The following is a 16466-nucleotide window of genomic DNA, read 5'->3' on the forward strand; positions in this document are numbered from 1 at the left end:
TAAAAAAATTTCTTTTTGGAGAAATAAGGTAATTTTTAAGAGGGGTGCATTAATTTTTTTTGGAGAGATAAGGTGTGATTTTGTGGAGTGATAAGGTGAAATTATTTTTTGTAATTTTGGAGTGATAAGTGTTTTGTATTTGGAGTGATAAGTGAATTTTTTTAGAGAAAGTTATTGTTGTAATCCAAAGTAATATTTTACTTTGAGAGAGATTGAGTCAGTGAACATCCAGTTTTTGAAGACAATTTGCCTCCAAGGAGTTCTCAAACTTTGTGCTTAAGAAGTTTCAATGAAGATGTTGTAAAGATGAAAGGTTGATGTACTCAAATACTTAATAAAGACATATTTTTTGTGGTGTTGAAGTGTCCTAGATCTGCCCGAAATTGAATAAGGGGATCTTAGGAACACTTTGTGTAGTGCATGATTCTTGATGTTGCTTATTTTTTGTGTCTAGTTTTGACACTATCTTTTGTAAAAAGATACACATGGAGTACACAACAAGTTGCATGCACATAATAAATTCTCTTCAAGCTTATGTAATCAAGAAAACTACAAGCAATCAAGAAGCAGAAAATGCATAATCAAGTTGTCAAAGACAATTCTACATCAACATCCAATCAAGTTAATGAAGTTGTTATCTACATCAAAAACATTTGCATCAATTCAAAAGAATTTTATTTTTTTGGAAAATGCAATTGCACCATATTTTTAAAGAATAATCTCAATACAAAACTGTAAATTGCAAATCATAATTTGTAACTTAGCTTGTAATAAAAGTCAAATTGATTTGAATTGTAAGGGTGCATTATTGGTTGAAACCGACACCCAAGCTTTAAATTGATAGGGAATCAATTAAGCCAAGTGAGTCCATTGCTTTTAACTGAGTCATTGAAATCATTGTAAGCATTTCTCTTGGGTGAATTTTTTATAGTATTCGACACCCTTCTTTTGATCAATCAAGCGAGTGAGTTCAACTCTAAAGCAAGCGAGCACGCAATTCAAGAAATAATCAAAACAAAATTCAAGCGAGAGAATCAAGCCAATACAAAAGCAAGTGAGTGTTACAAAATTCAAGTGAGTGTGAAGTTAATTGAAGCAAATCAAGCGAGCGTGTCAAAGATCAACATGGGTAAAGGAGGAAAACACCTTCAAAGTGCAGAACTGGAGATTAAAGAGTTGAAAGATTGCAATCATGACATACATAACACAATTGAAATACTAGAATGGAAGTTAAAGCAAAGTCAAACCTTAATCAATAAAATGACCAGTACATTAGAAGCAATGAAAGACTTTCAAATTGAGCTCGAAGTGAAAGAAACACTCATTCATACACTTTAAATTAAGTTAAGTGAAAAGCAAGATTTACTAGATGCACAATGTGCAGAGAAGACAAATGCAAGTTGTGACACAGAAGACATCATCACAACAACAAATGAAAGTTGTAATACAAGTGATCTTATTCAGAATATTGATGAAGGTTTCAACACAAATGATCTAATCAAGCAAGTTGACATAAGTTGCGACATAGATGAACTAATCAAACAAGTTGATATAGGTTATGACACAAGTGATCTCATCCAACCAGTTGTACTACTAAATGATGTGACAAGTAGTACCAAACATCAAATTGACCAGTTTGATGCAACATGTCAAATCGATGAACTAATAATGATTGATGCCCAGTGTGACATAGAAGGTTTAATAAATCAAGGACAGGATGTTAGCAGCAGCAGCAAGTATGAAGAACAACAACAGGATGGTCTTTCCAAGAACGTGATTAGACCTTGGGAAGAAATCTCCTTCAATAAAGATCGACATGGCCTAGGATACAACAAAGAAAACACTTTGTTTGTTCCAAATTTCTCAAAACCAGTTCAGTTTGTAAGTGTTGGTTTTCTAGACAGTGATCAGAATATGGTTAAGTGTAACCATTGTAAATGAAATGGCCATATGGAGAGTAAATGCTTTGACCTCCATCCTTGTCACCATTGTGGAAAGAAAAATCATTCATCTGAAAGATGCTACAAGCGAAATCAACCACCCAGAGTGAAGATCAATTATACATGGATTGATCCTTGGAAGTGATCATCTACAGTCAAAGAGTTGTCTATGTGTTATCAAAGGATTCAGTCTCACATGAAGACAATTTCTATAGTAAAATGAATATGGTGAAACTCTCCTACCAAAGTTTCCAAGATAGATGCACTATCTTGAGACAAATATCCTCTTGTATTTATATGTATCATACATTATTTTAATAATGAGAATGAGAGGAATACATCAAGGCTGAGGCCTTTTCCGCCATGTCTGGTTTGTGCATATTTTTACTGTTTATTTTATTAATGTTTTATTAGTTGATTAAATTCCTTCATTGTTACTACAAAGTCTCTTGTAATAAATTAAGATGGACGGTGGGACCCTGCGGCGGCAGTCAAAAATATTAAAGTGTGGGTAAGTTCGTGGTGAGAAGAAGGAAGAGAAGATGGGACCCACCCAATGGAGAAAACCCGATGACATAACTAAGTCCAAGGGTAACAAGAGCAGTTCCCCCACAAACACTTTTGTTGGGCCTGTTGACTTTTGGATGAATGGTGCAAATTTATTGCGGAGACACCAGTCGGTAGTTAGTCCCATACAGAGCAGCCCCCCCATAGTGATGTCAGCAAGTGAGCTAGTTCATTTTGATTTCATTCACCATGTCATACTCCTTTGTCCAGCTGTCCTCCAAACTGTCAAATCCTTCATTAAATTCAGTCATTTTCCCCATGATAGAATTTAATGTCATTTTCCCTCTTATATTTTCTCATTCTACTATAAAACCTTTTTTTTTTTTTCTCAGTACATTGTCCTGTTGCTCGCTGTCGAGAAATTCAAAGTCCAGCTCACGTCTGAGTCAGCCTCGTCAGCAGTACTAGGTATTTTTTTCATAATCAATCATTTTATCCTTTAAAAATGGTCAAGAAAAGTGTTTTAGCTGGTTCATCTTCTCACATTCCACTCATGGATACTAAAAGAAATACCTTTGATGTTTCTTTCCCTATTGACCATCATGAATTCTACCAGCATTTTCAGTTAAACCAGACTAATTCCCCAATTTATACTACAATGGTAAAATCTGGTGTATTGGCAGCCTTTTCCCCTCAAACATATCTATTTCCTGAACTTATTCATTGGCTTGTTTCAGCAATGTATCCTTAAAGGTGCTTTGTGATAAATAGGCTAGGAGAAAGTGTTTTTTTTTTTAAGTGTCCTCTCTCTTGATTCAGTAGGCATTGTGTTATCTTTCTACAGAGTCTTACTTGTCTTTTTCCAAAGAATCATTGACTACCTATTTTGAAGATTTATCCGAACTAGAATGTGTTGTAATTCTCTTTTATTTGATGACTGATGGAAAAAATTGCTTGTAGATTCCACTAATTTTCCCTTGGATATCTTTGTTGAAGATGTAAGACTAGTTCTTCTGGTGTTGGCCAGAATTTTAGGGAAAGAAGATTATAGTAATTAACAAAGAAGTTTTATGAATGTTTTTTGTAATGATGAAACCTAGAGTTGTATTGGATATACCAACATATTTGGAAGAAAGAATTAATGTCTAGTTCATGAATTTCACTCTTACAGGTTGTTTTTAGGTTTCAGTCACTTGTGACATATCTATTATTGTATTCCAATGTTGAGAAATTCATGCATCTAGGGCTGAATGTCATGGATACTATCAAGCATAAATAATCAATGTTTTCTGGACTGATATAGTAAGAATTGATCCTAAAAATGAGGGTCTATCCCATTTTGCATATTTTTTTCCTTTTAGTTGTGTACTCAATCATCAACAGTTCACCTACACCAACTTTACTCCCTAAATTCAAATATTTCCTTCAAGTGAGTAAAGTTCTAAAGGTTAGAGATTGGTTTGCTTTCTAGGATCATGTTGAAATAAGATTGTATGGAGCTGAGGTTGAGCCCTATAGATTACCAACTTTTGTTCCTATGAGAATTTTTGCTCTGGAATTCATTGGGCGGAGTCTCAATGTGGATTAGGTACATTTTGTACATACAAAGAAGGAACTCCTTTTCAGGTCGCCTAGGATTGTTGGACCATTCATTGTGAATACTAGGCAAGCAGTAGATGAAGTCCAAAAATTGTTAGAAGGGATGAATTTATTACTAGAAGAGAAATGGGTTTATTATCCATATCATATCATTTCAAATAGAAGAATGGAAAATGGCTATGCTCCTTTTGTGCATGAATCAAAACCAAAAATAGAGAAATTGACAAATGGAGGGCAGTGAGATCCCTTGGGAAATATAGAAATTGAGACCCCTCTCGCTACTGAAAAGAACATAAAGAGAGGTAGGTCAGAGGTAGTTGGTCTAGAGGAAGAAGAAGACATAACAGTAAAACGGGCAAAGATATTTGATGAATCTAGTACATCAACAACTCTTGGTATACAATTGTAGTTAGGGGAACTTTTTGTACTCCTTCTTCTCCAGTTTCACGGGAATCTTCTCAAGATTCAGTTTCCATGATTAAATAGATGTTTTTGCAGGTGGAAGAAGGAAACAAGAAGATTAGAGAAAACATAGAGTCACAATCAGAAGCTCAGGTATCTTCTGAATATTAGACAAGGATGCTATCAACTATTGCGTTAGAGAAAAGTTAGCTGAAATTTTCTCTCTCATCCATCAGCAACGTCAGTGACATCTACAGCAGGGTTCAAGGCTTTTAATTTAATAGTATATGCAAAAAGGATGCCATTACCTGAAAAGATTAATTTACATATGCAGACTGGTCAATTAATCTTCCATTATTTATATAAATTTGCTTCAGTTGCTTCTAAAGCTGAAAATATGTTAGAGAAAGTGGTAAACCAGCTAAAGTTGGAGAAAGAAAACTCCAGAGCTCTTAATACCGAAAATGAAGAGATGAAAAAGATAATTGTCAAGATTGGTGTGAGTCCAGAAGACAGGTCTGCAGTTTAGAAGATACTGCAGAGTTCTGAGATAGAATTTCTAACACTGAAGAAGAAATTGAAATTTCCCTCAGTAGAGCATCCCATGGCTTCAGAGGTAGTAGGGGTTGAAAAATAGAAAGAGTTACTAGCCCAAGAGATTCTAAAAAGGGATGAGGAAATAATGAAGTTGAAAGAAATGAATATTTCTTTACAACAAAATATTGATTCACATGTATGCACAATTGTAGTGGCAACAGATTCAGATGATCCTACTGAGAAACTGACTCAGGTTACGATTGAGTTGCACATTGATGAAAGTGAGTTGAAGAAGAAGCAAACATATTTCGACAATGCTGTCAAAATTATAAAGGGAACTGAGCATGAGTTGTTTATGACCAAGAAGACTGCAGACAAATACAGAAGGGATTTCCAGGCTACTCAACAAGAAATTAAATAATTAAAGGAGAAAGTGAAAGGAAACATGTCTCTGGTACAAGCAAGATAAATCTTGTGGAATGACATAATTAATACATTAAATATTGTATGGCAATTCCTTGTTATCATTGAAGAGGAAAATATTATTGTCAAAGATTTAGAAGAAATCATCCTGAGTAATAAACATAAGCTACATAATAGAGCCTAGTTTGCTAAGAAATTGATTGAATTCTTAACTCAAAGTTTGCACAGGAAATGAAGGAGTTTTGAATAGAAGACAAGACAAAGCATGTGATAGAAATAAACAAAATGATATTGAAAAATGGCAATAGAAAAGTAGCAGAGAAATTGATGGAAATTAAGGAAGCAGTGATGAATTTCGATATCAATTTTGATAAAAGAACAAGGGTTGGTTTTCCATCCTATTGGGATCAACAAAACAATTTTTTATCCTAGGAATTGTATGAAACATTACTGGTGGAAGAAAAAAGTAAGATTAATTCTACACATGAAAGGACTGCAGTATTAAAGGGAGCTACAATTTTCAATTATCTTCATAAAGATTTTCAACTTGTTTGGATGATGAAAATTATTTTTATTGAGAAGCCTACATATAGCAGAATCACATATTTCAGGATAACACATGTTAAATTTATAAATTCCCCAAGTACAAGTACATAAATCTAGAGGAAGACGAGGGAATGGATGTCGCCACAAGATACTGCTACAGAAGCAGAACCCTCTACTGCTCCACAATCTCAGATTGATTTGAGATGAAATGTTTACTTTTAGAAGTTATTATATTTTCAAGTCATGTAATTTTTATGTTTCAATGTAATGTTCGAATAGTTAGGTAGCTAGGAGGTTGACAGTTCTGATAACTGTCTTTTTAAAATTTTGTATAAATGTACCTCGGGAAGATGAAAAGGGTTTCCATATTTTTGCATACCTCAGAGAGGACCACTTTGTACTTTGATTTTCACTTGAATGATGAATAAAGATTTTCAATGATCCGAGAACTTGTTGGGTATGATTTGTTTTCCTTGTGCCATATTATGTATGTATTTCTTCATTGAAAGAATTGAAGCAACTTGTTCTTTATTTACAGTTAATGGTTATGATTTTATGTAAATTTATAGGTTAAAAAATCCTTAAACAACTCTCTTCTTTCAAATTTTCCATTTCTCATCAAACACACTTTCCTCTATGTTTATGGTAAAAGATTCTGTGCAGACATCCTTTTATTCTAAAAATTTCACCAACACTTCTTACAAATATCAAGTCATTTGTATCCAACAGTTAATGGCCATTTAAAGTTATGTTCCATGTATTGAAGTTAGTGGGTTTAAAATTTAATATTCTTGGGTTTGTAAAATGATAAGACAAACAAACAATCAATCTATAATTTTTAATGAATGTCTTGGGAACTAATTTCTACTCAGCCAGGAATTGTCTCCTGAGGTACACTAGGGTACATGGAACTTATGGACTCGAAAAACATGGTGGGAAAGAACAGGTCTTCAGAACATGTTCTACAGAAGAAAGTAGGGAAGTCTTCTATTTGAAAGGGAGCAACTGCAGCAGCAGATAACGTCGTAATGTTGGAGACATATCCAGGTGGACAAGGTTCTTCCAGAAGCACCTTCTTCGCTAAGACAGAGTGTTGAAAATAGTAACGAGAAAGGTCCTTCTTTGACTTGTGCCTTTGTCAAAGATACCAAACTCCTGAGTTCCTAAAATTTAGACAAGTTCCTAAAATTTAGGACGAATTCCTAAAAATTAGGGGGGTTTCTTATAATTTAGGATAGTTAAAGAAGGCTCAGTTTGTTTTCTTCTAATGCAAGTTAGTTTTGGGAAAAGACAAACGAGTGAGTCTCACTCGTCAATTAAATAATAAATTCCTAAAGTAAAAACTTGTCAGATTTAACATATTTGAAAAGGTTATAAGGAGGAACAAGGCACAAAATTATTCAATTGTTTTGTGAGCACGAATTGTTTGTTGATCAGTGGTTGTCATTGATGTCAACCCAAGCAGCACCAAGGGCTACCCCAATCTTGCATGGGAATTTTGACTTGAAAACTTATTCTATTATGAGTCAAACATCTTCCAGATGGATTCTACTCATCGAGATATTTCCGTTGATATATGACACACCACGTTATTCTTCATGGTTTAAGAGATATTTGTGTTTGAAGTTGGTAGCCCCAGTTAGTGGGCTAAAACCTTATGGGGTTGTGGCATGGCACTCATAATTGGTTGTGGTCATTGAATAATCAATAATTAATAATGTTTTTTTCTCCTAAAATCCCTCCAACGTTCACTTGTTGAGGACCCTCTCAACTCAAGAAATTCATATAAATAGTGACCCTCATATCCTCCTCTAGTAGGGATTTTTGTGGCTTCAAACAGGTCATCGTGGAATTTTCGCTATGCAGTGTTTTCTACAAAGATTTAGAATCTGAAATTAAAACCCATTTGAGCCGACATCATGATGAACCTCATGAATGAATTTCATATCTTGGTTCTCTATATTTTCGGAGATATGATCTGAGGAAATTAGGGTTTTTGTAGGCTCTCGAATTCCATGTCAAACAGGTGACATTGGAAAAATCATCATAACTTTCCCTTTGAGCATTGGATTCAAATTTCGTAAATAGTGACAGAAATATGACAGACTTTAGTTTGTTGGATATCATTTTCAAGGCCGAAGGTTGCAACAGTGACACGTGGAACTTCGTATAAGTTTGCTCTACTGAACTAGTCTATAATCAGGTCATCGTGGGAGATTGGGTATAAATATTCCTTGAAGAATCCAATCTTGATCACACCTATGGGGTTGGAAAGAGGACACATAGGGCTACCACAAGACAAAATTTCAGACCCTGGGAATCTGAAATTACATAGATACAACAAATTCAATATCGAGCTCATAGAAGGCAAGAAAAAGCATGCATTCAAGGATCACTGCAGTAAGGACCACACATCAACAGTCAAGGGTAAGTCTCCTACAACAAGGTATGTATGATTAGTGTTTACATTTTAATTTTGAGTATCATCTCTGACATATGTTTTTGCAGGAAAATGTAAGTATATACAGGGTCTCAGTTATATCTCTATGTCTCTATATGTCACAGTTAGTTTTGATACCACATTTCAGATGTCCTATTCTTGATACTACACATTTGATGCTACATATTCTTGATGCTACACCAATTCTGCTAAATCTATATGATGTTGTAAGTTCATGTTACTTGTCTTGTCATAGTTGATAGAATGGTCTTTGTTGTTGTACTTAGAACTTGGTCCATCACAAGTCTAGGGTTTGTCATCAGTTTTTATTTTATATATCTTTAGGTCAGTTTTGGATATAGTCTTGCATAGAGTCCAGGCCTATATCAAGAGTGGGAGTCTTTGTCTACTGCTGCAACAAGTAAACAACAAAAGTGACAAGCACACTTCAGGTACGCATTGTAATTTTTATTTTAATTTATTCATTATTATGCACTTACATGTGTTTTGAAGGCAGAGGTAAGTCGAAGGGTATTTTGTTTTGTTTTGAGATTGGTTTCACTAGAAAAATTTTGCATGCAGGTAGAAGAAGACTCAAGTACAACATCAAGCAATAATTCAACAGAAGAAGTATCAAATCAAAGGAAGCATTACATCGGAACATCCTTGAAGACATGACAACCATCCATATATCGTGAAGTATTGTTAAGGCCAAGAGTCATCATTGTAAAGTTGTAAAAGAGTCATTTATAAAAGAGACATCATTGTAAAAGAGTCATCATTGTAAAAGAGTCATTTGTAAAAGAGTCATCACTATAAAATTATAAAAGAGTCATTTATAAAAGAGTCATCATTTTAAATATTGTAAAAGTGTCATTTGTGAAAGAGTCATTATGCCTAGAGTCGAAGAGGCAGTGTTGGGAGGTATAGGAGTCAATGCTGGGATGATGTCATGGTTGGGTTTCAGGTCATAGAGTGATTGGGTATTTGGTCAAGTAAATGAAAATCATTGTACATCTTATTGTATCGTGGATTGTTTTCCCTGGTTTGGGAATCCATAGTCTTGTCTTATTTAAGTCATTATAGGGTGGCAGGGAGGTGCTAGGAAGGTATATGAAGTCGCCTACAGGTTGGGGCCTATGAACACTTTAGGGTGGTAGGGTGGTACTAGGGCGAGTTGTGGCTAGCTAAGGTGTTGGGGCATCCATTCAGTTGAGTATTAAGAAACCATTGCGTTGGGGCGTCCTTCCAGTGGGAGCTAGGGAAGAATTATTTTCTAGATTTCTAGGAAGTTGTTGCTTTCATTTCAGTTGGGGTTGAAGATTAAAGAATTTATTAGAAAAACGTTCGGTGGTTTTTGACTCGGAGGGAGTTTTCCACCTAAAATTACTATGCCTACTGTGTTCTTTTATTTACTGTTATTACTGCATAAACATTAATAATAATTGAAGATTAACTAATGCTCTGAAATATTTAAAAGTGCTAATTTCTAAGGAATACTGATTTACCCCCCCTCTCAATATTTCCAACATTGGTGAGACAAAGAAATAGACATCACATGCTTTTTTGTGTGTGAGCTTGTGAGAGGAATAGTTTGCAAAATGAGCGTCTACACATATTGGTTGAGGGGAAAGTACCCCTAGGGTCCTTTGGGTTAAGACTCTACCAGACTAAAAATTGCTTATTCAAAGAAACACACACACAGCCATTATCTTTACTGTAAGAAAATTCTAATGTTGAGGGTACGTACCTAAGGTCCTACGTTCGAGAAGGCCTTTAGGGTCCAAACCCTTCTTGGAGTTCCCTTCTTCTCCTTTGACCTGTAAAACAAACAAATCAAAGAACACAGCAGTACATGGACAAATACTTATACATAAACCATCTTCATGCTATAAAGTTAGTTATAAAAATCTTTAAGTAACTACTTGCATAAGAATTCAAAACAAGAATCTCATAAGCACAAAGAAAGATTGTTTCGGGAACCAAGACGTGTTTCTTTATATAAAGGCAAGTAAAGTACATATAACGGAAAGATTTCACCTGAAGCACCTTCAGTAGGCTCCAAGGAAAGCTTCCTCCCAGATTCGTTCCAACCTCAAGCCTCCAACAAGAGCTCCTTCCAAGTCTTACTCAATGGTGATATAAAGGATGAATGATCACCAATACACATGGAAACAAGGGTTTCCTATGCAAAATGGGGGAAGTGCAGAAAACACCAAGGACTTTAGACCTGGTCTAAGGGGAAAATCTCAGCATAATAATCTTTCTCTCTTTTCTCTCTTTTCTCTCCCTTAGGCCTTCCCTTTGATGTATTTTTATACCATCTCCAAAGTAGTTTTTTAGTTAGGAGTTGGTTGGGAACAGTTGGGCCACGGGCACTAACAGGTGATCAGCAGGTAAAACCCGCGATCTCCGCCCGAAAATAAGGAATTATTTATTTTTTTAAGTGTTTTAATACATACACGCGGGTTGGGTATACACAGACCCGCGTGTACACGCGTTTAACTCAGGGCAATGTCGCGTATAAGGGATAAAACACTGTTTTTTAAATTTTAGGACCATGTCTGGAAGGAGGGGTTTCCCTAGGCCATGAGTGCAGCATCACAAACCATAAGAGTGAGATTTGGAGCTATAACAGATGCCCCCTAATATATGAGGTCAGAAGGGGACCATGATGGCCGAAATATATTATGTAAGTACACGGAAAGGAAGTCTTGTCGAGAAACTGAGGAGGACTTCACCAGAATTTAGCCTGCCAAGCCACCAAAAGGAGATCAGAAACAAACACTGTCTGAGGCGGGCATACCCATGCTCAGAAAAAGTAAAGCATGTCCGCATATCAAGTACAAGCGGATCCACTAAGTATACAAGTATAAATGACTGGAAGATACATAATGGATCATCTGATCATAATGAGCAAGTACATGTCTGAATATCACATATAAGACTGTCAATGATGCTGAAAGGTGCAACGGATCACTGATATCAAAGACTGATCCCAAAAGGTACCAACTGAACATGATGGAATAGGATGGTACTACACTGCAAACTCAGGTGCCAGCATATAGAATGTCGCCATGACTGACTGCAACATATAAGGTGGAGTGGTGTCAACTAGCAGCAACATGAGCAACTGTCAAGTGAACCAATGAATGCTGATACAACCTGAGGTCTTCACCGACCGCCGTGGTACATTTCTACACCATGGGAATAAATGATCTGAAGTCGACCATGTGAGAGATCGTTTGATTACCGGTCATTGATGTATACCATTAACAAACGCGAGACTACTCACCGATAATGATAATGAGCGTCAAGGTACCCAGTACAATCTAACAAGTGTGAATAGATGAGCTGAAGTCGAACACCTGTAAGAATCTATCGATCAGGAGACAATGATGGTTTCCCACTGTCGATAGCGAAGGATCTGCCACTAATGACTGCAAACCCCAAGGTACTGCCAAATGGACTCTAGATCTTTGCCCCAGAGCAATGAGTCGGAGTCGATAGGGAAAGATCTGCTAGAAGGAAGGCATTAAGGCATCCTCCATCAATCTAGCACGAGTGTAACCCGTAGGCCAATAATGTGGAAGGAATCAGACGAAAAAGATGTAGTAACCCAACCGAAGTACGTTTCCGGCGTACACAAGATGTGGCTAGCGCACGGCAGAAACCCTCTGAACCAACCAATAATGAAAGCTGACACAGAGGCGAGGTATCCACCAATAGGGTCAGATGGAAACCAAGGTACTGCACGAATCCCAATGTGTGATAATGTATGTTGATGTCGAACACAAGGGAAACCACTCAGTCAAAGACCCATGATACTGATCGATGTTGAGCACAAGGTGACCTATCAATGATGAAAATAGGGCCAGGGTGCGGCTCTAGGCCTGTCCTCAAAGCAAGGTGCCGTCGTCGATAAGGACAAGACCCGCCAGCAAGAAGTCAATGGGGACCTTCTCAAACCGGCACGAGCAAAGGACCAATATAGCTGATGTGATGATAGACATGATACTGACAACCAGGGATGGCCAACTGAAAAATGAGTCAAGAGACACCGCAGAGAGGCCGACTCAGGCTAACTTCCCTTGAACAAAAGCACGACTCAATGTGACTATGTGGCAGCATATGATGACTCTGTATAAGTTCGCCATGCAGGAGGCACGAACGAACCCTCCATATGATTGGAAGAGATGACCAATCGGGGGAGAACTGACTCAATAACAAGGTTATGGCATACCTAAGTCAAACTAAATCCCACCCATGCGGAGGAGACTTTGTTTTGAGTGCTTTGTTCAAGGGCGACACGACTGACTCTAGCTGCCAACAATAAATGGAAATAATGTCCCTGTTCCCGCTCTTTTTGGAATATTTAATTTTTTTTGTCTTTTTCTGTTAAGCCAGAAAAAGAATAAAAGAATGCTATGGTACAGTGGAAAGAATGAGTGTCAGTGAAACAGATGATCTAGTTCCTGGGAAAGGAACGTTCCTATGCTCAATGCAGGGAGGTGAAAACTGGTCAGTGACACTCAGAGGTATGTTCCTTCCACGGATCAGGGTATGTCAAGCTGCAGAAGTCAAAGTATGCAAGGTTGATTTTGCAGACGTCATGGTCAAAAGTTGGCTTAAACACGAGTCCAAGTGAAGCCGGCTCTAGGCCAAAAGGTGCAAATGGTCAACATGCAATGCAGAAGTACAACTCGACACACATAGGAGCCTCTAGGGTATAGGGCCAGAACGAAGCGAAGAAGCAAAGAGGAATGAGTCTTCAATGCATAAGTCATGGCGGGACTACAGAGGACTCCCGAGCCTACTCAAAACGAAGCAGCATGGGCAACAAATGTCAGTGAGGTGCTAACTACGATGCCCATGTAAAGGGATGGCTCTACCATCATGTCATGATTTAAAGAATCGGCGAGTGAAAATGGCTTACGAACCATAACACGATGGGGTGGACCCTACGGTAGATGTATCGGTCATATGGAGGCTAGTATGCATAATGCAACGGAAAAATGGTGTCCCTAACCTATATGCCAATGAAAACACGATACCTGCCATGACGGGTCAGCGGTCATGGAACCGTCTCGAACTGTCGAAAAATGTCCAAAATGTCCTGAAAAACAAACCAAACTCGGCATTCCAAGCTCCCAAGTTAAAAGTCACATGAGGCCAAACAAAATAAAATTTTGAAAAAATTTTGCATTTTCAAAACTTATAAAAGGCATTTTGGACTCACCATTTTCACCATTTGACTTGGAGAGCAAAAATTGTGGACCAAAAGGAGCAAACTTCCCTATGACCAATTCAACCGTTCAAACTTGCCGAAAACTTCCAAGTAAGCCCTAAACTTGTCTTGCAATTAATTGTGATAGTTTTTAGGAATTTTAGTTGATGTTTCACCATTGGATTTTTGCAAAAAATTCCTTCGCGGCGTACACGCGGGTTGGCAATATTGAACTCGCGTATACGACAGCCCTACACGCGACTGTGTATATAGTAACCCGCGTGTGCGCAGCGAACTATTTTTATAAACAAAACTAACGGATGAAAATGATTTTTTCTTCCAGGATGACTATCACATGGCGTGAAAGAGAGCACTTAGCCGTGGATAATGAAGTCATGGGCAATGATGAAGCATTAGATGCCCTACGGGGATGCGGGTTGCTAAAATTTTTCAAATTGCCAAATATGAAAGCGAACACGCGTCTGCTCGAGAGGCTCATTGATTATTGGGATGTCGATGAGGAAGCATTCATAATTGATCAGATGCCACTCAGGATAGAAGTGGAAGACATATATTTTATCACGGGCCTTTCCCGAAGGGGAGAGGTAGTACATTCCCGAGGCAGGACACAGAATAGCCTCAGTGTAGATGACTATGTACAGATTTACTGCCCGGGTCATCGAAAGGTCGGGAGCCAGATCTCTATCCCACATGTGGCGAGTTTGTAACTCAGGATAATCTTGTTCACCATAGCTCGAGTGAATGGATCATCCTCACTACATCAGGCATCACGGGTAACCATGAGCGTGGCAGTGGACTGTCTCACTACTGTGTTTGACTGGTGTACTCCTCTTCTGGCCAACATGAAGGAACAACTCACTTCTATCAGGAGGGGACACACCAAGAACTTTGGGTTCGGAACCATCTTGTGCACTTTCTTCTTCGAGAAGGTTCCCGCACTCTTCCCCAGGGTAGCAGTTGCCATCAGTAGCCCACGTGATCCACGCATGGGCCAGTGGGCTAACTTGATGAAACGTTTGGGGGGTGGGGAAGTCCCAAGGAATGCATTTGACGATGATTTCTTTACCTGGTGGGAGTAGCAAATCATCGCCATAGATGATTACCCCTATGCTGGGCTGGATTTCCGAGGAGATCCTGATCTAGTGTTACCACCGGATGCAGCATGGGGCGAGATTGGTGAGAAGTTTTTATTGATTTTATGATTTTTTGGATTTTTCAAATATAATGATGAATTTTGAAAAATATTTTTTGGTGAGACTCAAATGACTAATATGATGATCATGTTCCAGACATTGGGCCTGTACGACCAGATGGATTCCCACGGCATGGATGGCGTGGCTGAGGAGCCGAAGAGGCGGCTGCAGATACGGAACAGACCCTAAACAACGTGCAACGACACTTGGCGAGACTGAGCTGCCGAGTACCGATGGCCGAGATAGAGGACCTTCCTCCGGATATGCAGCGTCATGTGGTTGGCATGCCACGTGACTGGGTTCGCGTCTTTCGGCGCGTGGCCAATGCTATAGTGACATACTTAGACGCTCATCCTGAGCCGAGGCATTAGATATGCCTGACATGGTTATGGGCATTTGAGTCCCAATTTTGTATATTTTTGGACACACATATGTACACTCGAGGCGCTTTATGATATATATATATATATATATATATATATATATATATATATATATATATATATATACAGTTTGACTTTTTGATGCATGATTTTATGATGAAGAATGATTGATATGCCAGTCTAATGCTTGATTAGTGATAGAATCAGCTAACCAATTTTGAGATCTTGGAATGTGCAAATAATTAATGTAAATAAATGATCTTTGCAACAACCTCACCCTTAAATATTGGCGATATAATAATGGATCCCTAACCCGATAAATGTTATTTAATTGAGACACTATCAATTGAGAATCAAGATATACTACCAACGAGTCGATCCCATAAGAGATTGCCTCGGATAATAAATTGATAACAGCTGTATACTCAGCCATATTGTTTGAAGCAGGACCGATACACACGCCTCTCGATACCATCAATTGACCAGTTGGATAATAAAGTACCCAAGCTGCGGAAGCAAGATTCCGAGTGTGTCGACTAGCACCATCGGCGAACCCAAAATAGACCAAATCATCCATCAGCACCTGCCACAACAGACCAAAAAGCACTGATATCAGAAAACGCTCGATGATATATGTATAAATATATACATAAAGTACAAAGAAGTCATTGCCCAGCCTGAACTAAGCAAAGTACTTCTTTAGGTAGAGCCCATTTCGGGGCTCCGCCAGCTTGTTCCCTTCAAAGTCCATTAACTCATACGACCCTTTTTCTAAAACTCGTTTAACAATGAAAGGACCGTACCACATAGGCCTAAATTTGCCTGCCCCCAAGGTGTCTTTATCTTGGTCATAGACCAAGACAAGGTCACCTTCAGAAAAGACTCAAGGACGGACAGACTTATCATACTGCGTTTTAACCCTTTTCTTGTGAGCCTCATTCATCGTGGCGGCGTCTCGACGCTGCTCATCGAGATGTTCCAAGTGAACTAGGCGCTCTTCGAGACTGGAAGTCTCTGGAAGGAGTTCAACAGCCAACTTAAGAGATGGAATTTCACATTCGACCGGGAAGATGGATTCCATCCCATAAACCAACTGAAAAGGTGTAAAACCAGTAGCCGTTTTGATGGAGGTTCGATATGCCCATAGAGCCGGATACAACATAATGTGCCAATTGGACTGATTTTTATCAATTGTCCGTTGGAGTATCGTCTTAAGAGTTTTGTTAACTGCCTCGACCTGCCCATTGG

The sequence above is a fragment of the Pinus tabuliformis genome, chromosome 1_2 (assembly GCF_031772625.1).
Source record: "Pinus tabuliformis cultivar Carrire ecotype Pingquan chromosome 1_2, CPIR1, whole genome shotgun sequence".
NCBI lineage: Eukaryota > Viridiplantae > Streptophyta > Pinopsida > Pinales > Pinaceae > Pinus > Pinus tabuliformis.